The sequence below is a fragment of the Candoia aspera genome, chromosome 8 (assembly GCF_035149785.1).
Source record: "Candoia aspera isolate rCanAsp1 chromosome 8, rCanAsp1.hap2, whole genome shotgun sequence".
In the NCBI taxonomy this organism is placed as follows: domain Eukaryota; kingdom Metazoa; phylum Chordata; class Lepidosauria; order Squamata; family Boidae; genus Candoia; species Candoia aspera.
In genome coordinates, this window is record NC_086160.1 from 15714981 (window position 1) to 15736740 (window position 21760).

At 44.5% G+C, this 21760-nt stretch overlaps 1 protein-coding gene across 1 annotated transcript in view; it reads right to left on the bottom strand.

Annotated features, from left to right (window-relative positions):
• The window catches only part of CORIN (corin, serine peptidase), a 141980-nt gene extending 128021 nt beyond the window's left edge, over positions 1–13959 (bottom strand). The window contains exon 1 of the mRNA XM_063310346.1: positions 13925–13959. The gene's annotated coding sequence lies outside the window, so the exon portion shown is untranslated. The remainder of the gene's footprint in view (positions 1–13924) is intronic.
• Positions 13960–21760: the final 7801 nt, after the last annotated feature.

Sequence of the window (21760 nt, forward strand, 5' to 3'; positions counted from 1 at the left end):
GCCTCGCCGTGAGCTGATGTCTTCCATGCTAGCTTGGTTCCCTCACAGAATGGACCTGGACGGGTGCTAGTGGGAAAAAAAAAAGTTTGGATTCCCGTCTTTATGTCAGGGCAGCCTCGCCTCGAATAAAACATGGACTCACTTAGAGGGTCTAAGGATTTCCAGCTTTATTGAAACGGAATGCATGCAGAGAAAAAGACGGGAATGCGTGAAGGGTGGCAGGGCATCCTGTTTATACCCCGGCGGCGGACCTTGTCCCCCTCCACCCCCTATTGTCCTCCCAAGCCAGGCCTGGATGGGGGATTAGCGTGGTAATGGGTTCGGTGATGGGTGATTCGGGCGATCTCCGACGATCCTCTTTGTCTTCTTGCCTTTGTCCGGTGCAGGTGCGTCCCCCCGGGGTAATGGGTGGGAGTTCCTCCAATCTGCTGATGGTCTCCAGGTCCGGTCTGAGGTGCCCTTCTATTGTCCTGGTGATTTACTTGTGGGTTTGTGTGCTTAAGGGATGATGTGTGTGTTTAAGGGATTATGGTTCTCCCTTCCTCTTTCCTGATGTGCATGTTCCCCGTTGTGATGCACTTATGCCTTGCAACGGGGAACATGACACGTATTTTGTGAATCAGCTGTGAATGTCAGGATTTGCATCCTGTTATTCACAACATCTCTGAAAATGGTTCCATGTACTGCGTGAACAGTAGGAGGCATCCCTGGCTGGTTTGACATTCACATGAGGAGACGATGCACCACAACACAAACATTTGGACATTGGCTTGTCCCCTTGTGGTCACCAGCATTAAGTCCAGAATTTGAGAAGCAAGGTCAAGTATAAACTGCTGAGCAACTCACCACTTGATTGCACAAGTTCTTCCACTCTATCTCTTAAGCTTGCATCTCTGCAACTTCAGATGTCCTTGCAGTATCCAAGACTGGAATTAAAGTTATGTGAGGATTCCCCAAATTGTGCTTTCTTAATATGGCTGATCGGCAACTTTGGGTGATCTGTTTCATTGTTTCCTAATCTGTGCAAAAAACTTTGCAGGAGGATGCCAAATGGCAGAACCAAGAATGAAATGCATCCATGTTAATTTTATCCTGCTGGCAGACATGGAAAAAACATGCACTGCTCAAAACCCATGTTCCAAAAAGCCTTGAAATACTTTGTTGGCACTGTCTTCCCTTGGCTTTTATCAGTGTCCTGTGTCAGCAAAGGCTTCAAAATCTAGTATATTTCTTCCCCTGCAAAATGAAGGAGTATGGCTTGCTACTTTTTGGAATTGTCTTCTCCCATCACCACAAAGAGGTTTTCCAGTCTTTCCACTCAGTATTCCTAATATGCACCAGCAGCCGAAAACAAGTTGTGAACTGAGAATTGAGAAGTAGGAACTTAAGTCATAATGAAAACTATATACAGCAGTCAGAAGAGTATTTCTAAACTGCTTGTGAGATATTGCAGGCCTGTCTCCTCTTCAAAATGAGGGTAAGAGAGATAGAAAAAGAGAGGAGGAGGAAGGGAAGGCCTAAATTTGGAATTCAGGAGTGCAATCCACACAGAAACTTGTATGCTTCCTGTGGCCAGTATAGTGTTTTGGCATCAGCAAAATAATCAAAAGCCCAGCCATCCAATGATGACACCACATTAGCTCACACATTTCTCAACCTTGGCAACTTTAAGATGTGTGGACTTCAACACCCAGAATTCCCATGCTGGCTGGGGAATTCTGGGAGTTGAAATCCACACATCTTAAAGTTGCCAAGGTTGAGAAACACTGAATTAAACTAAAATATACAGTATTTATTAAATCTCTCTCAGAACTCTGCAAACTGGCTGTAATCCAGTTACAGTCTTACAACTCTAGCACTGTTTCTCCAAGTCCAAGCCAGCATGGGAGAAGCTTAAACCTGGCTTCAATCCTATGAGCATAGACCTTTATAACATCAGATATTGCTAATGTTAACAGAAGCAGTAGTTGAAACCATTAAAAATAACTCTGAAAATTAAATCCACAACAGGATGTGAAAATTGAATGGGCATCAGTTTTTGGAAGGAAAAAGAGGAAAAGTGTTGTCAAGGCATTTATGCATGAAGAGAAAAAGATACTTAAAACCAACTCTCTGTGCTTGCTAAAGGTCTATTACAAAACAGAATTATTATTTACTTATACAATGATATAACTTCCTTACAAGCTACATAGAACATTCTTCCCATTTTACATTTCCATCCAATCCTATTCTTTTCTGTTATTCTTCTTGTGTCTATTTTTAGATTCTAGGAATCTCAATTTCCTCATTGTTTTCTCAAGTGCCATATACGTGCATGGTTTATGGAAAGTAAAAATGCAAGAAAATATACATCTACTTGAGTTTTTTTTAAAGCCATTTGAACAATTCTATAAAGTTTTCTACTGTAGGAATAATATAAAATGCAATAACAATTTTGTTTAATGAAACAGTGCTTTCTATAAGAGTATACTCAAAGCTAAAGTAGTTGACTTTATTCAAAGACTAAAACTAACCAGCATTTTTCTTAATAACTTATTGATGGATAACTATATACTTATTATAATCACAAACACACAATGCTCAGAGTTGGCTGACCTGATTGGCTTACAAGCCCTGTGCCATAGCTAAAGGTAAAGGTTTCCATTGACATTAAGTCCAGTCGTGTCCGACTCTAGGGGGCGGTGCTCATCTCCGTTTCAAAGCCGAAGAGCCGGCGTTTGTCCGTAGACACTTCCGCGGTCATGTGGCCGGCATGACTAAACAGAACGCCGTTACCTGCCCACCGAAGCAGTGCCTATTAATCTACTCACATTTGCATGTTTTCGAACTGCTAGGTTGGCAGGAGCTGGGACTAGCAACAGGAGCTCACCCCATCATGCGGATTCGAACCGCCAACCTTCCGATTGGCAAGCTCAGCAGCTCAGCGGTTTAGCCTGCAGCACCACCGCGTCCCTGCCATAGCTACTACTGAACAAATAAATCAATGATGAAGGACACCAAGCTTAAGCTTTCCTTAGAAGCTCAAATGAGAAGAGAATGACTTTCATATTTTTGACAGATCACATGATGGGAAAAACCATTAGAGAAAAGTATCATGCTTGGCAAGGCTGAAGGAACGAACAAGAGGAAGACCAGCAATGAGACAAATTTATCTATTTAATCACATTTGTATAGCCGCCCGTCTTGCATAGTGATTCTGGGTGGCGTACATCGTAAAACAGTCCAAGTATATAAAAACCATTAAAATGCAATCAAAATAAAAATAAAAAGATAAAAACAAAATGGTGAAAAAGCATACAAGAAAGTGCATTCCAAATAACTATCATATAGCCATCTAGCAGGCTCCACTCCATCGTGAGATCCCCAGGCCAGTTGACAGAACCATGTTTTGAGGGCCTTCCGGAAAGCCAGCAGAGTTGGGGCCAGCCTCACTTTGGGGAGAATGATGTTCCACAGTGGGGACCATGGCAGAAAAGACTTTCCTCCTAGGTCCTGCCTGGCTGAACTCCCTGACCAATGGGACCTGCAACATGCCTCCCCTGCTAGTCCTGATGGGAGATGTAACTGGGGAGAGGTGGTTCCTCAAATATCCTGCTCCCATGTCATGTAGGGCTTTAAAGGTGATAACCAGCACCTTGAATTGGACCCAGAAGCAAACTGACAACCAATGCAGCTCATGCAGCAGAGCAAATGTGCAAATCTTGGAGCACACATAATGTAACTGCCTGTGCTGCTGCATTTTGCAGCTGCTGAAGCTTCCCGACATCCAATCAAGGCCAATCCGCCCTGCCTAAACATTTTGTGAAGGCGGAGTGCTGTGTCTTTACAACTATGGCATGGCAGAGCTAGTGTGGTGTCACCTAGGACTCAGGAGACTCCGGCTATGGTTTGAGTTCACTAAGCCATAGAAACTCATTGGGTGACTTTGAGCCAATCGCTCTCTCCCAACCCAGCCTATCTCACAGGATTATGGAGATAAACTGAAGGGACATCCCAAAGTAAGCTACCTTTCACACAAAGAGAAAAGGCAGGGTTTAAAACTAGTGAATAAAATAATACATAATAAGGGGTAGCCTGCTTGCAAGCTGCACACTTCTACTGATCATACAGCCAGCAAGAGAGGTGACCCAAGTTCTGAATCCTGATTTAACAGGATAACCACAAGAGACTCTCCTCTCTTAACCTAATCTTCTCCCCAGGAATTACAAGTCTTTCTAGACCCCCTCCCCATAGCCAGAGAAGTTGACAATCTGCCAAGAATATGGGTAGTAGTGTTACAAACCTAGAGGAGACAATATTGGTATTTTAAATATTCATTATCAGGCTCTAAGTCATCCCAATAGATCCAATTCTCTATAAAGTAGGGATTCTGGCAAATCCTTCAATACACACTCATTCCAGAAGAGCCAATATACAGCTTTGATAGAGAAGAATTATTATTTTACCAGTGCAACACTTCCTATGCTGACTGCTCTCCAGTGGGTGCTTTAGTCTAGATAGGTGCCTAAATTAGAATCCATTCACATCTGCTATTTCATTCCTGGTGGTGTGGAATTCCTCTACAAATATGTTGTTGGAGTCATGCCAACAAGGGAACTACATATCAAGGGTCCATGAGCAGAAAGTGTCTTTGGTATGTCGTTTCCTTTTGGTTCAACTCCAACAAAACATTTGAAGGGAACTCCCACTGCACAGTACTTTCTACAACACGTAAGTATCTAAAATGAGTTTTCATTCCCTATGAAAATAATAACAATCCATTGCCTTTGAGAAGTCCTCAATGCTTCACTTCCTGGGTTTTTAGTGATTAACAGAAGTGGAAACCTTCATTGTTATCGTACCTAAACTGATTAAAAGCATCTATAATTAAACCAATTTGTCTTTGAATGGTAGTGCAAGAATTGTGCTATGAAGTGCAACTAACAATACGTTCAGTAACATTGCACTATTGTTTTATGTCTATTTATATTTTGCTCAAAACCCAAAACGCTTACTGAGAGGGGAAACATATTTTATATGTGACTTTATAATTTCAAAGCAGTAACAGTTGTTAGACACTGGAATTTATTTAGGCGGTGAATAAGTGCAGCCAGCTTGGGTAACCCCATCTTATTTTTAGGAACAAGGAAGGGAAGAGTTCAGGAGTTCCAAAGTGACCACGCAGAAATGGGAGACGGCTGAGAGTCCTGTGGCGACAGAATTTGATTTGGCCTTTTCAGGATGGTTTCAGCTTAGCCCCTTTACATATTCCAAAACTATGTGCAGGCACATCCTCAAGTTCTGCAGCCCCTATCGAGTTTGCAGTGGACAAAACCTCAGGTTGAAGAGGTCGTGATGATCCGACGTTCAGCTTTTCCTGGTAAAAGTCTTGTAAATGGGATTGCCTGGAATGGATGTTTTCAGCCCATTGCTAACTTGCTAATAATAAAAATAAGATTATGAAGCACTTAAAGGTTAGGGTTGGACTTCCTGTTATAGAAGCCAGGTAAGTCATTCCCCTGGATTAATCCTGTTAAAAATATTGGAGGGAGGGAGACCTGAAGGAAGAGCTTCAGGAGGCACTGATTAGGGCACAAAGTGGACCCTGATTAGGGATGCACTGATTAGGGATGAAGGCCCCCCTCATTCCTGCTCTGCCTTGAAACAGCAATGCAAAAGGGGAGGGGAATGCCTGACCCTGGAACTAGGGTCTTCTTCCAATTGGTCTTTGTGTGCATGGCCCAGCCCTTCAGTGGAACATTGTCCAATCATAGAAGCTTCATCCAAAGGCATGTCCAAGGGGGAGACCCTGCCCTAGACTACTCTCCATCACTGTGCTTAATATGATTGGCCGAACATTCCTTTGGCTGACATATGGTTTCTATTGCCTGATTGATGGTTTGCCAACTCAGCAAATTCCATGGGACTTTTCTGCTCAAATGTGGCCAACACAGCAGCAAAGGCAGTTCGATCTTCCCTGTAATTGAAAATGTTGGAGCAAGGAAATCATGGAATGGGACCTGGGATCTGCAGATTCTTCCTCTGCCAGCAAGAACCTAGACTCAAGTTTCAGGCACAAGAGAAGCAACAGAAAATGGACTAGCATAAATGGACTAGCATAAATCAACCAACAATTACTAAGATCACCCATGAAAGTCTTTGTTTAAGTGATTTCAGGCAATTACATATTTATTATTTTTTCTGGGAGGAACCGGCACCATTTGGCCTTAAAAGGGAACCTCCATTATGCAAGATGGGAGAAGATGTAAAAAGTGAGCTATGTAGTTTTGGGGCTTAAAATCTAGTTGCGTTTGCTTTTCCTTTGCATGTTTCAGCCACAGACATCCAACCTTTCAAACTTTTTCAGACGCAGTGAAGTGGGAAGCTTCAACTACCAAATTTCTATGTGTTGTACAGTTGTTATGGCACAAGTCTCCATGTTTGTTTGTTTGTTTTTAACTGTGGCTCTCCTAATTGTCCTTGCTGGAATATGCCCTGATGATGAAACAGCCCTTTGCTTACAGCTGGCCCTTGATATTTCCCTCCAGTGAAGCCAAACTCAGTAATAACACTCCCCATTCCTTTTTTCAGATGTTAAACAGAAGGAGGGAAATCACACACACCCTGGAATTGGTCATGAAACCCTGAAGCTGCATCGCTTTGCTTCATGCCAAAATTGACTTGGACCCTCAAATGACATGAAGGAGAGAAAGCAAGCGTGACTACCCTTGGCAGCCATGGTTATCTACCAGGATGGTGAGAAGACTTCCTACTGCCAATCCTGTGCTGGATTCTTCCCAGGCGTCCTGGGGTTTTATTTTTATAGCGGTATTTTTTGCCTCAGACTTTCCACTGCTCAGGGAAGCACTGAGTCCCAGGAATCTAATATAGTTATTTATAACTTCAGGATTGGAGAGGTGGGGGATTGTCTTTCTGGCTCCCCTGGCTTTCATTGGGAGAGGAAAAAGGATACCATCAACAACACAAGGCTGGTAGCTCCCAAAGTATTTTAATTTCAGCTGACATCTGTGAGGTAATCTCCATTTTTTTCCCCGCAACTTCCTAAATGGCAGTCTTTCTCATCCACTAAGCTTCAGTGGCTTTCTGTTCCTGCCAAACTTCTGAACGTTACTTCTCCTTGTGAAGCTGTTCTATACAGTACAATATTGGTGTGCTGCGTACCTCCCATTTAAAGATCCATGCCTAATTATAAGCAAGGGAAAACAGGATTTGATTCCTAAATGGAACCAAGTCCAAACACATGTCTGAAGCTTGGGTGCTTTTGCAGAACACAAGAAAACTAACAGCATCTACTGTTTTCCACGTGGTCGTGAGTTCCAGAATTTCACAGACATGATCCCTAATTCACACTACTTTAATCTGATTAACCATATTTTCTTAACGCTAAAGTCAGGGAGAGCAAATTGCTTTCCTTTCTCCTTCTTTAAAAGGACATGCTTTATTAATAAAGCGTATCGCATATTTGTGGGAGATTTATGCGCAACAGAATTCATATGCTAGCAGATATAAATCAGTTTCCCCATTAATGATCCTTCCTTGCAATTCTGTAATCTGTTTCAGGGAACTATTATTCACATCCTCTCCTTGAGGTGATGGTCTGCAGAAGACACCAATCACAATTCTGCTTTTATATCCTTTCTATTTATTTTGACCTCAGTGTTCATCACTGGACTGCTATGTTCACTCTTTTGCTACGCTTGGAGAAGCATACTCTGTTTGGAGAACCATAAATGTTCTATTTTTTAATTCACAATAAATGTTCCCAGTCTATTTGTAATAGTAAAGACATGTGGAAAAATCAAACACATTTTAAATATTTTAATTTCCCTTGTTTATTCGTTCAGTCGCTTCCTACTCCTCATGATTTCATGGACCAGCCCACGCCAGAGCTTCCTGTCAGTCGTCAACACCCCCAGCTCCCCCAAGGATGAGTCCGTCACCTCTAGAATATCATCCATCCACCTTGCCCTTGGTCGGCCCCTCTTCCTTTTGCCTTCCACTTTCCCCAGCATCAGCATCTTCTCCAGGGTGTCCTGTCTTCTCATTATGTGGCCAAAGTATTTCAGTTTTGCCTTTAATATCATTCCCTCAAGTGAGCAGTCTGGCTTGATTTCCTGCAGGATGGACTGGTTTGATCTTCTTGCAGTCCAAGGCACTCTCAGAATTTTCCTCCAACACCACAGTTCAAAAGCATCGATCTTCCTTCTCTCAGCCTTCCTTATGGTCCAGCTCTCGCAGCCACATGTTACTACGGGGAACACCATTGCTTTAACTATCCGGACCTTTGTTGTCAGTGTGATGTCTCTGCTCTTAACTATTTTATCGAGATTGGTCATTGCTCTGCTCCCAAGGATTAAGCGTCTTCTGATTTTCTGACTGCAGTCAGCATCTGCAGTAATCTTCACACCTAGAAATACAAACTCTTTCACTGCTTCTACATTTTCTCCCTCTATTTGCCAGTTATCAATCAAGCTGGTTGCCATAATCTTGGTTTTTTTGAGGTTTAGCTGCAAGCCAGCTTTTGCACTTTCTTCTTTCACCTTCATCATAAGGCTCCTCAGTTCCTCTTTGCTTTCAGCCATCAAAGTGGTATCATCTGCATATCTGAGATTGTTAATGTTTCTTCCAGCGATTTTAACTCCAGCCTTGGATTCCTCAAGCCCAGCATGTCGCATGATGTGTTCTGCATACAAGTTGAATAGGTAGGGTGAGAGCCCTGCCGTACTCCTTTCCCAATCTTAAACCAGTCCGTTGTTCCGTGGTCTGTTCTTACTGTTGCTACTTGGTCGTTATACAGATTCTTCAGGAGGCATACAAGATGACTTGGTATCCCCATACCACTAAGAACTTGCCACAATTTGTTCTGGTCCACACAGTCAAGGGCTTTAGAATAGTCAATAAAACAGAAATAGATGTTTTTCTGAAACTCCCTGGCTTTTTCCATTATCCAGCAGATATTGGCAATTTGGTCCCTAGTTCCTCTGCCTTTTCTAAACCCAGCTTGTACATCTGGCAATTCTCGCTCCATGAATTGCTGAAGTCTACCTTGCAGGATCTTGAGCATTACCTTACTGGCATGTGAAATGAGTGCCACTGTTCGATAGTTTGAACATTCTTTAGTGTTTCCCTTTTTTGGTATGGGGATATAAGTTGATTTTTTCCAATCTGATGGCCATTCTTGTGTTTTCCAAATTTGCTGGCATATGGCATGCATTACCTTGACAGCATCATCTTGCAAGATTTTGAACAGTTCAGCTGGGATGCTGTCATCTCCTGCTGCCTTGTTATTAGCAATGCTTCTTAAGGCCCATTCAACCTCACTCTTCAGGATGTCTGGCTCTAGCTCACTGACCACACCGTCAAAGCTATCCCCGATATTGTTATGCTTCCTATACAGGTCTTCTGTATATTCTTGCCACCTTTTCTTGATCTCTTCTTCTTCTGTTAGGTCCTTGCCATCTTTGTTTTTGATCATACCCATTTTGGCCTGGAATTTACCTCCGATGTTTCTAATTTTCTGGAAGAGGTCTCTTGTCCTTCCTATTCTATTGTCTTCTTCCACTTGCACGCACTGCTTGTTTAAAAATAATTCCTTATCTCTTCTGGCTAACCTCTGGAATTTTGCATTTAATTGGGCATATCTCCCCCTATCACTGTTGCCTTTTGCTTTCCTTCTTTCTTGGGCTACTTCTAGTGTCTCAGCAGACAGCCATTTTGCCTTCTTGGTTTTCTCTTTCTTTGCGATGTATTTTGTTGCCGCCTCTTGAACAATGTTGCAGACTTCTGTCCAGAGTTCTTCCGGGACCCTATCTACTAAGTCCAGTCCCTTAAATCTATTCTTCACCTCCACTGCATATTCCTTAGGAATATTAGTGAGCTCATATCTAGCTGATCTGTGGGTCTTCCCTAATCTCTTTAGTCTGATTCTAAATTGTGCAAGAAGAAGTTCATGATCTTAACTACAGTCAGCTCCAGGTCTTGTTTTTACCGATTGTATAGATGTCTGCCACCTTTGGCTGCAAAGGATGTAGTCAATCTGATTTCGGTGTTGTCCATCTGGGGAAGTCCATGTATAAAGCTGTCTCTTAGGTTGCTGGAAGAGAGTGTTTGTTATGCAGAGTGAGTTGTCTTGGCAAAATTCTATCAGCCTATGTCCTGCTTCGTTTTGTTCTCCCAGGCCATGCTTACCTGTAATTCCAGGTGTCATTTGACTGCCCACCTTAGCATTCCAGTCTCCCGTGATGAAAATAACATCTCTTTTAGGCGTGTTGTCCAGTAGGTGCTGCAGATCCTCATAGAACTGCTCTACTTCAGCTTCTTCAGCATCTGTGGTTGGGGCATATATTTAGATCACTGTGATGTTAGATGGCTTGCCCTGAATTCGAATTGAGATCATTCTATCGTTTTTTGGATTGTATCCAAGTACTGCTTTAGCCACTTTACTATTAATTATGAAGGCTACTCCATTTCTTCTGTGGTCCTCTTGTCCACAGTAGTAGATCTGGTGGTCATTTGATGTGAAGTGGCCCATTCCAGTCCATTTCAGTTCACTGACGCCCAAAATGTCTATCTTTAATCTTGACATCTCACCAATAACCACATCCAATTTGCCCTGGCTCATAGATCTTACATTCCAGGTTCCAATGGTGCATTGATCCTTAGAACATCGGATTCGCCGTTCACCACCAGCACCGTCGGCCGCTAGCCGTCCTTTCGGCTTTGAGCTAGCTGCGTCATCACGTCTGGGGCTAGTTGAACTCATCCTCTGTTCCTCCCCAGTAGCATTTTGACCATCTTCCGACCTGGGGGTCTCATCTTCCGATGGTACTTAACTTCCCTACTCATCAGAAAACACACTGATTAAATGAATAAAGACACCTCCTGTTTCGTTAGACTTTTATTAAGAGCCGCACAAATATGCCACTACTCTAAGAGAAAGCTAGGTGAGCACAAAAAGGCATTTATATTTTTACTTAAAAGTTGCTTGGATTGTACAGCCCACCTGGGCCCCAGCAGGTGGCAGCATGAAGCCAATCTTGAAAAAATAAGAACCGATCAAACCTAATTAGACCTTGGATGAGAGATTACCTGGAAACGCCAGGGCTGTAAAACAAAGTGGGAAGTTGAAAACTATCTCTAAAGAAGGCAACAGCAAGCCACTTCTCTACTGTTTCAAGAAAACTACCTGACATCCTCTGGAATCCCAGGAAACTTTACTTTTAAAACACCTCGAGTCCACACTATGGAAAAACATGGAAGTGGAGGCTAAATGAACAAATCCAGACTAGAAATTATGCATGTTTTCCAATCAGACCCATGGCTATTTCCCCGCTAGTGGGGCATCGTACATCAGCTCAGGAACGGTGGGATGATGCTGTGCCAGTAATGAGAATAAGCTTTTTATCACAATGGATACTTGGAGTGGCAATGAATCATTAGTGACTGAGGAAATGGCTTAAGATTGGAAACTTTGTACCCCTTTACAACTCCAGGTAGAAGTTTACAACTCCTTTCCAACCTCAGGTATTCCAGCAAATACTCAGGTGCCTTTTTTTTTAATTGAACAGAGACTGGATGAGCAATTGAGTAGAAATTATCATGCCCAAATCCCACCACCACCACAGCTTGTCCTCCAGCGTTCGGCATTTTCTGCCACATTCTGCTTTGCTGCTGCCCTATTCATTTTTTTTTTTTTTTTTGCAGGTGTCTTTTAAAAAAAACCACTAAATTCTGTTTTTAGCCGTAACCCAGAAGCAAAGGCCGGGCTGGGCTGGAAGGTGAGAATTATTAACCACACCGCATTAGGTCGGCGCTACGGAATTGGAGCCAGCGACCCCGTCCGCCTGTGCTGTCCCTTAAGGCTGGGTCCACGATTAACTTTGGAGGGGGATCTCAGCGGAAAAAGCCGAAGTAGGAACAGACAACGCTGCAGCCAAGAAAAAGTTAAAGCAGGAAGTTAAACCTGCGGGATGTGGACTCCTGAAAGACGGGAAGAAACAAGGACCGGCTCTTTTTTTCCCGGCTCTGAAATGAAGTAGCAAAAGCCCACCTACAAGCCCCGCAGCGAAGCACCCGCGGGCGAGCCTTGAAGTCGCTGGGTAGTTCGAGCCTCCCGTCCGCCGTCGCTGGAAGCAGCCGAGTAGCTCTCCGGCAGCCCGGGATCCGGCGCGGATCCTGCAGCTGCCACGACCTCTTTTGTCTTCTAGCCCCTCGTTTTTCACTCAGGGGCTCCGCAAGGACTTACAGGGTTGCGGGGAGAGACGGGGGCAAAAGAAAACAAAAATCAGTCGAGCGCAGCCGATTTCCTATCTCTGGGGCTTCCCTCTTGATCTTTTTCTTTTTAATTAGCAGGTTCCCCGGCCTGAAAATTTTGAAAACTCCGGCTCTAGCCTAAATACCGGGGGCCGAGGACAAAAAGCTTTCTTTTCTTGTTCACTCCCTTCTCCCGTTCTTCTTGAGAGGCACATCCTGCCTTCTTCCAGGAAACCCCGGGAGGCAGCCTGGCTTCGCAGGTCCCAAATCACGCGGGGGCTTAGGCTGAACTCTCCCTCCCCAGCCAAACTCGCGCAACCAGCTTGCGCTGGATCCCCTGCCGGTTTGCACACCTGCAGGAGATGATGAGCAGGACGCGGCGGCCCGGATCCCAAGGGCGGGAATTCAGCCTCGGGGGCCACACCGGCTTGCTTGCTTGCTTTCACAATACGGTTTGCAAAAACGCTGCCCCGAATCGGTTCGTTCACACCTTAGAAATGAACAAAGCTACGAACTCAGTTTCCCCGGACCGCACCAGGTTCCCCTTGGTGATGGAAGTGGCCAGTTTCCTGGGTTAACACAGTCGTGTGAATCAGGAAAAAAAGCCCAATGGGCTTGGTTGGCCCAGCCCAGGACACTCACCCAAGGTTAAGGAGCTAATGCGCCAGTTCCGCTAACCATAGTTAAACCACGGTCAGCCTTAACCGTGATTTAGGGCATGCACCAATCGAAATGGCGGGGTTCCCGAAGCGGAGCAGGCGGGTTGAGTTCCTGCAATAACTGGCACAGTTCGTGCACGTTTTAGCCGATTGGGTTGTGCCAGCCCGGGGGTTTAGTTTATGGTTTCGAGCTCCTCGAGATTTCAGAAAATCTGCTTAATCTTGGCAAAGCCAAGCACCGGTGAACCTGTGGCCGATAAATGCAATAAAGTTCAGCACACAACCTTCCTCTGCACGCCTGGCCTGGAGCAAATGCGGGGAGGGGGTATCCGGAGACACCCGCAGGAGCTGCTCAGGCGACGGACGGCGCGACCTGAACCCCGCGAAGCCGGCGAAGGCGGAACGGGCCGGGCGGGGAAAACCGGCGGGCCGCGCAGACGCTTCGCTCCTGACCGTCGGCGTCTGCCCAGCTTTGCCGGCACTTCCATCCAACCGTGGCTATGCGCGCGCCCATTCAGGCTTCAGCGGAACCTTTCTCCGATTTTACCCGCCCCGGAGCTCGCCTTTCCAACACCCGATCTCCCGGAACCAGAAAAGCGCAGCCCAACTCCGCTTCTGCTTTGTAACCACCGCCTCTCCGTGCCCAGAAGGAGCGGGCTCGCGTCGGGCTTTTGAAAACACGACCTGCGAGATTGGTCCCCCGAAGCGGCCGCACAGCGCCCGCCTGCCAAGACCAAGGCTCTCCAAGACTGTCAGCCCGGCATTAGCTTCCCCAGGACAAAGCCCGTCTGCTCGGTGCCCCGCAGCCCAGCTGCATTCCCACGGCACGCTCACGCCACACCGCCCAGCCGCGCTTTGGCCGAGCGTGCCCCGGGAGGGTCGACGGAGAGGCAGCGCGGGCGAGCTTTGCCAGCGCCTTGCGCGCCCTGCGGGGAGCGGCGGAAAGGAGAGCTGACCACCGCGGGAGCTGCCAGCGGGCCGGGCTGCAAAGGGCGCAGCTGCGTAACCCTTACCTGCTCCGTGGGGAGGACTTGCCGGTAGCGGTCTCCCTCCGGCTGGAGCCGGTCCAGAGCCGACATGCTCCGCGCGTCCGTCTTCTTCGCCACTTTCCCCGGCTGTGGCTTTCGGACTCCTCGCGCGGTCTCGGCGGCGAAAGCCAGCTCCCCAGCCCACCCCGCCAGCAGGCAGGCGGCTCCCGAGTAGGGGTGGCTCGGGGATGTGGCCGTTCAGCGATCCACACCCAGCCCCGCCGGAGCGTACGGGTGAGACCCCAGCCGTAGCCCCCTTGCCTGCCAGGCGGGACAGCGGGCGCGGCGCGAGGAAGCGAAGGGCAGGATCGAGACCACCTTCGTCCCCCGGAGAGACCTCCGAACCGAGGCAGCAAGGGAAGGGCTGCCCTCGAGCAGGCTTAAAGGGGACGCGGTCTGTGTTCAAAGCCCAGCCCTTTCCTTTCGGAACGAAGCCCTCGGGGCAGAAGGGCGACCCGCGGAAGCTCATATAGAAGAATTTTCAACAAAGTTCCCTTTCTTTTATCACCCCGCCCCCAACAGGGCTTGCCCCTTTTTACCTTGCACCGATAAAACTAGGTGGAGAAAAACCGTATTAGTTTGGATGGATGGATGGATGGATGGATGGATGGATGGATGGATGGATGGATGGATGGATGGGACTGAAAGGAAGCACTCAGAGTTACATAAAATTCGCATTTGTGTTGTTCAGGATACACCACTCTTCAGAATCTGTCTTTTGGATGAAATACTGCAGAATGTCCTCCAGACAGCAAAATGCTCACTAAAAGCACTTATTCCCCCCTCTGCTAGTAATATTAAAGCCAAGATGGGCAATTCCTTTCCCCTTCATCCCCGCACACGCACACACACACATGCCACCAAGGGTTGCGTAACTCGGAAGTGAGGATTTCTATAGATTGTGAGTGCTTTGCATACAGGGCAATGGAGCTTCCTGCTCTTTTGGATTAGCTGTGATGGCACCACGCATAGACTACAAACCAGCGTTTTCGGCTGGTGTGCTGTGGAAAGCCTGCCTGTATATCGAGATTATGGTTCAAGGCATCATGCAAACCAAGAAAATTAGGTTAATTGGATAAACTGTGGTTTGGTTAACCATGCTTAAACTTGTTGGACAAAAGTTACTCTAAACAATAAGCTTGTATGATTGGTGTTTTTAGCCATTCTGGTCTGTGAATCATAATTTGCGTCTCAGTGTATTCCATAATCTACTGAGCCTCGTGGGCGCAGAGTGGTAGGCGGCAGCATTGCAACCGAAACCCTCCCCACGACCCGAGTTCAATCCCAGCGGAAGCTGGATTCTCCGGTAGCCGGCTCAGGTCGACTCAGCCTCCCATCCTTCCGAGGTCGGTAAAATGAGCACCCGGCTTGCTGGGAAGGTGACGACTGGGGAAGGCAATAGCAAACCACCCCGCTACAGTCTGCCAAGAAAATACTGTGAAAGTGGCGTCCCCCCAAAGGGTTGGACATGCCTTGGTGCTTGCCCAGGAGACCTTTCACCTTTCACCATATTCCATAAACACAGATCCCCTCTGAATAATTCTCCAGCCACTATTGCCCATTCTCCCTTATTTCCCAAACACATCCCTTATGGCTACTAAATTCGGCAGAATAGATTATGTCCTTGCTTAAAACACACAGAGACATACACGCAAGCCTCTGACCTCTTTGGTCTCAAGGCTCCCCTAAATCATTGTCTAAGGGGAAAACCCTTTGTCATCATCTTTTGGGGGAAATAAGTTGGTGCAATATCCAACTGTCTACTTTGCTGAAAACATCCAATCCCGCCCTGGGACAACACTTTCCTGGTTAGGAACCGCCCAAGTAAGCATCACTCTTGAGCTTTCACCCATGGACGACTTCTTAGAAGTTAAGCATGTTGGATGAGAAGCTACATTTCAGATGTGGAAAAAACAATATGAAGCGCTGATGAGGACATCTTCCCCCTAACACCTTTAATTGTATAGTCAGGATTCTATAATCAAGATAGATCAATAGAAATGAAGACTTGGAGAAATCTCAGTTGCTATGGAGCAAGAGACTTTTAGAGGAATAGGATACCACAGAATAAAGAAGAACTTGAGTTACAAATAGGTTGCCTACTAGTCTTGGCTAACATGCTTCCAATTTAAATTCTTGTTGAATGAGGAGGATATAAAGAAGTCAGCCTCTTGGTGTTTAACTGCCTTTGAGAAATTAATAGTAATCCTTCCCAATCTAAAGGAATGGGTGACTTTCTATCACCATCCATCCATGCAATGGAAGATAATATATGGCTGGTATATAACTCCAATTAAAATCACACAGATATCTCATAGATAGTAAAGGTAAAGGTTTCCCTTGACATTAAGTCCAGTCGTGTCCAACTCTAGGGGGCGGTGCTCATCTCCGTTTCAAAGCCGAAGAGCCGGCGTTTGTCCATAGACACTTCTGTGGTCATGTGGCCGGCATGACTGAATGGAACGCCGTTACCTGCCCGCCAAAGCGGTACCTATTGATCTACTCACATCTGCATGTTTTCGAACTGCTAGGTTGGCAGGAGCTGGGACTAGCAATGGGAGCTCACCCCGTCAAGCGGATTCACACCGCCGACCTTCCAATCGGCAAGCTCAGCAGCTCAGCGGTTTAACCCACAGCGCCACCGTGTCCCTTATCTCATAGATACTCATCAAAATTCTGAGAGACTATCAGAATGGAACGTTTTTTCATATGTGGGGACATGCAAAAAGGTTGTGTCTTTCTGGAAGAAAATATTAGAAGAGCTCAAAATAACAACTAGGCAAAAAGTAGAATGTGTTCCAGAATTGGGATTATTACCTATTTTCAAGGAAGGTAACTCCTAAGCAAAGAGGAACATTATATTTTTATTCCTAGGTGCTAAATCAATAATCACTTAAAAGTGGAAACTTGGATAATTTATCACTGGACAATCAGTGCACCAAGGTATGTATGGTCAGTTGCTCTTCTTGAAAAAAATACTGATAAAATTCAAATATTAAATTCACAGAGGGATTAATCACATTTTTATCTATCTGGAAAGATTATACATACCGTATTATGTCGATACTAGTAATAGGTCTAATTTTGACAAATCTAGTGATATACAGGAATTGTGACACATTTTCCAGATATACCATCCTTAGATGTTGTATTGTTTCTTTGCCATTTTACAGGATGTTAAAAGTGAAAAAATAAAATTTAAAAATATTGCTGGAAGCTGAAACTGAGCTGAAAACTGTTGAACTGTTGAATGACATTAGAATGACAGAAGCGTAAGCAGAGAACAAAGAAATACTGTAACAGAGATGCTTTATGAATCCTTTGCATCCATCTAATCTGCAGAGATTATAGAGCAGACTATTATGCTTTAGCTTTTTGTTTTTTCCCAGGAAAGAAATCGGAAGAATTGAGATGACTAGAGAGAAGGGTTTATTGATACACTGAAATTAAGCCAAAATTCTAATCCAGGTGGGATCCACCTGAGGTTTTCAGATGTGAAATCACTGATCAACAAAAATGTGCAAGTTCTCCCTAAATATCAGCATTTTCCCTGAGAATTGCAAAATTATCAGCCAATATAACCCCAGTTTCTAAAAGATGATCAACAGAACCTACAAAAACAAATAAACCCAAACCAGTCTAGTTAGTTATTTGGAATAAACCAGTGAAAAGTAATGAGAAAATAACGTGTACAATGCATTAAACTCGCTGGAAAACAACACGGCTTCTTGAAAAGGTCGATCATGTCTCACTAACCTCCTAGACCAAGATGGCTGGTCTTCTTTCTCTGAATAGGTTTACGCTCTCTCAAAAGAAGCAGGCCTGCAGTTGGGAGGTGATTACAAATCAGCATTAATTTGGCTTGGTTTAACAGCCAAGAGCGCTTTATCAGCTTCAGCTGGTTCATCAACTGGGTCCTTTCCTGGACGAAAATGACCTAAAAGTGTGGTTGTGTCTACTGGTAACGTCTGGGATTAACTGATGCGATGTGCTATGTTGTGGCTGCTTTATGTCTGACTTGGAAATGTTGGTTGATTACCAACTTGTTTCCAGACAAAATACAACCCACTAACTCTCACCATGGAAGTATATTGGGTGAGTCAGTTCTCTGAGAAACGGCCTCTTTCTATATGACCCCCCAGCTCTGAAACCATCTTAGGTGGCTCCTCCTGTAGTTGCCAGTGGCTGGCTTGTCTCACAGCTTTAAACTTGGGTTTTATGTCTTAAAAGAGATCTTGACTGTTGATGGCATATTATACTCAATAATCAGTCTTTTCAAATGTTCTTTCTGCAGCCACAACAGATTTTAGTTCCACATTTGCACTCACTTTCAGGGAAATGGAAAATCAAAGGTTTGAGCTTTAGAAACCAGGCCTTTAACAAACAGTAAGCAATCCTAAAACTATTTGTATTTTGAAATGATGGAAATGGTTCACACTGAATATTCAACTCTAGTTTCAAATTCTTCAGCTCCTGTTCTAGGAAAAAAAAAAGGTAGCCACAGTGAACTCTTACTTAACACCAGGATTATTTTATAAATAGCTTTGCTCAGATTTGGAGAGCTTTCCTCTCTTGTACCTAGTCTGTTAGTTGCAAACTCACGTTCTTCCTAATTCCTTCTGTGGCCCAGCTTTCAATTCTTTGTTTTACTCTTCAACTGTTACAATGTCACTGTACGAATTGTTCTTTCAACATTCATGGTATTATGCATCACGTTGTCCTAGGTGCGGCTGGGCTTCTCCCGCCCAGACTTTATACTGCACAAATGCTTTTTCTAAGGGTGCAGAAATAGGAAGTGGGACCTGCCCGCCCCCCCAAAGTGACTATATATTCTCCTGAGAGCGAGCGTGCTGATAAAGTCTGCCCCTTTATATATTATAACAAATACGTTGCAAAAACAGGACAGTGCCTGCTAGAGTGCGTGCTACACTTGGCCTTGAAAAATAGCCCAATATTGTCAAGAGCCCTTCCTCCTATTAGTCTGTAGGCTGAGTCATGGCAACTGGATTTCTTTCTTTTTGGTTGAAGCGTTTCGCTGCTTGTCCAAGCAGCCACTTCAGTCTGGGCAAAGGTTGGTGAGGGGAGCCCATATATGTCTTCCAGGGTGGCTGCATTGTCCCTACACCTGAATGGCTGTTAATTGTGCCATGGAGGTCTGGATTGTCATGTAATGGATTAACAGCCATTCAGGTGTAGGGACAATGCAGCCACCCTGGAAGACATATATGGGCTCCCCTCACCAACCTTTGCCCAGACTGAAGTGGCTGCTTGGACAAGCAGCGAAACGCTTCAACCAAAAAGAAAGAAATCCAGTTGCCATGACTCAACCTACAGAGAATTTCACCTGGATGACTGAGAATCTTCATCAACTTTCTCCTATTAGGCACTGTTTTTGTTTTAAGGGGAATGTGGTGTGTGTGGGGGGGGTTAAAGCTGATTGAAGGTGCAATGACATTTATGGAAGACCAGAAGAGGTTCTAGTGTAAAATTAAGGTTGCACATTTCCCTTTCAGTTTCATCCAGGATGGGATTTTCCTTTTTCTGAGCAACTGAGAGTACAACTATTCAGAGATTAATGTACTTTCATCTTCTGTAATTTATGGGGAAGCTGCTGGTTTGTTGTTTCTTACCTAGAAAGTCTAGAGGTGAGCTGCAAGCTAGATTAAGCAATATTCCATACCTAATTAATCCATTTCCTACCTTCCTCTCCAAAATGACATTCAAAATGCCACTCAGATTTCACCAGTCAAATCTGGATTGAGCATCCATTTATTTTCCTTTCCAATCTCTGATTGCTGTAAGACTGTTTTAGGACCTGAATGACTTTGTTGGATGTCCACTCCTGACAGGCAGCAGATTTAGCCACAGGAAAATAGGGAGTAGACCTAGTATACCAATTTTTGAAGGTCTGGCTGATCTTAGTACACCTGGCTGTTGCTCAGCCTACTCAATCACCAGGACTACTAGAAAAGATCTATTCTCTGATGCTTTCATTTCCACCTACCCCTTTAAATGTTCAAGCAGGCACAGAATCTGCAAGAGCTTTTGTACAAGTTAAAATTCAAGAAATGCAAAAGTTGTATTATATTAGCAGATGAAGAAAGGGGGATGATAAAACAGGGTAAAAGCAAAGCGTGTTCCAAAAAGTATCTGTCTTCAATATCCATTTCCCCCCATCCCCACTGTTAAAACACTCACCAGTTTCCACTTCTAGTTTGTCAGAATGCTTCCCAAAGTTTCCAAAAGGAATGGCAGAGCTGTAGCTCAGATAGAGCCTTTGCTTTCTATGCAGAAAATTCCAGATTTAATCCATGGCTTCTCCAAGTCAAGGCTGAGAAAGACTTCAGTCTGATATCCTCAAGAGTTCTTGGCAGTTGGCACTGATAGTATTGGATTAGATAGACTAATGGGCCAAGTCTGTACATGTTAGCTGTTCTGATCTAGGATACTTTTTTCCTGAAAAATTATGCAAAGTTGTTAAATTTCTGGGGGGAAAAAAGTGTCCCCCACCCCCCAGTACCCAAAACATTCTTACAATACTAAGCAACCAGGCATAGATACAAGAGAAATGAATAGATAGCAATGCATATGAAGCATGCTAACAATAATCAGATCTTCTACCAGAGTTTTGCACAACCCACTAGACCTCCTGAGCAGGAGAACTTCAGTAGTTCAGCTGGCACTTCTGAAGCTTACTGCAAGCACCCTTCCCACTGCAAGCGCAGCTCTATTTCAGTCACCATGTCCCTTAAAAAAATGGGTGGTGGCCAAAACTGTGGTGTGCTTAAGGCAGCCAGTGTGTAGCTGTGGTTCTTCTGGGGGACACATGCTTGCTTCAGATGGCTTTTGTTGTTTGGCAGCTGCCGCTTACGAAACTGGACGGTATCATGGATGATCTCTGACCTTTGGGCCCATTTGTGATATCATCCATATATGTGAAAAACAGCCTTTGGTCATGAATTGTTATTCTACACATTCTCTTACAATTACTTGGTTTTTAAAATCCCTTTATTGTTTGTTTATTTCCAACTGTTTCCCACCCTGGTCTACCCACAAAGGGAAACTTCCAACTTCTTCAAGCTTCCATAGTTCTGGAACTTCACATGTGCTATCAGGATCCCTTAAGCTTTTAAAAACACACTCTTTGACTATTAACAAAGAGTTAATAACACTTCTAATAAAATAGTCCTCCATGTACTGTATATAGAAAGTATTAAATATTTATGGTTGGACATCTTTGTTTTCAAATTGATAGAAAACCTGGCTGATTTACAGTAAGTGCCTATCAGAAGAAATGCTACATTAGCCTCCAACAGCTGAAAGTGATTGTGATACATAGGATAACCATATTTCATTATGGCCAAGAATGCACTGATAGAAAAATCTGGTTTCCCCCCCCCCTGGAATAAAATATTGCAAGTCCAGTGAGTGAAAAGATGGGACAATCTATACACCAAAACAATTGAAGTCTTGCAGCTTTTCTACCATGAATTTTGATTTCATGCAACTACGTGGAAAAAATCATTTAGAACAAAGCCCTCCAAGTCATTTTCGGTAGCCTACAACACTACTTTGTAGGTACTAAGAATGCTGCCCAGCAAGACCAGGGTAAGGGGCACAAACAAAATTTCTCTTAGAGGTTTAAATAATTTAGAACACAAAACTAACTGGATTACTGGTGTATTTGGTTAATTTCAAAAGAAAGTCAAAAGGAAGAGCCATCAAAAGCAGGAGAAACATCCGTAAAAGATAAATGGTATGGACTAGGATTCTCCATGTTTTAAATGTAACATGCAACCTTTAGCTCTCAGTTTGACACAG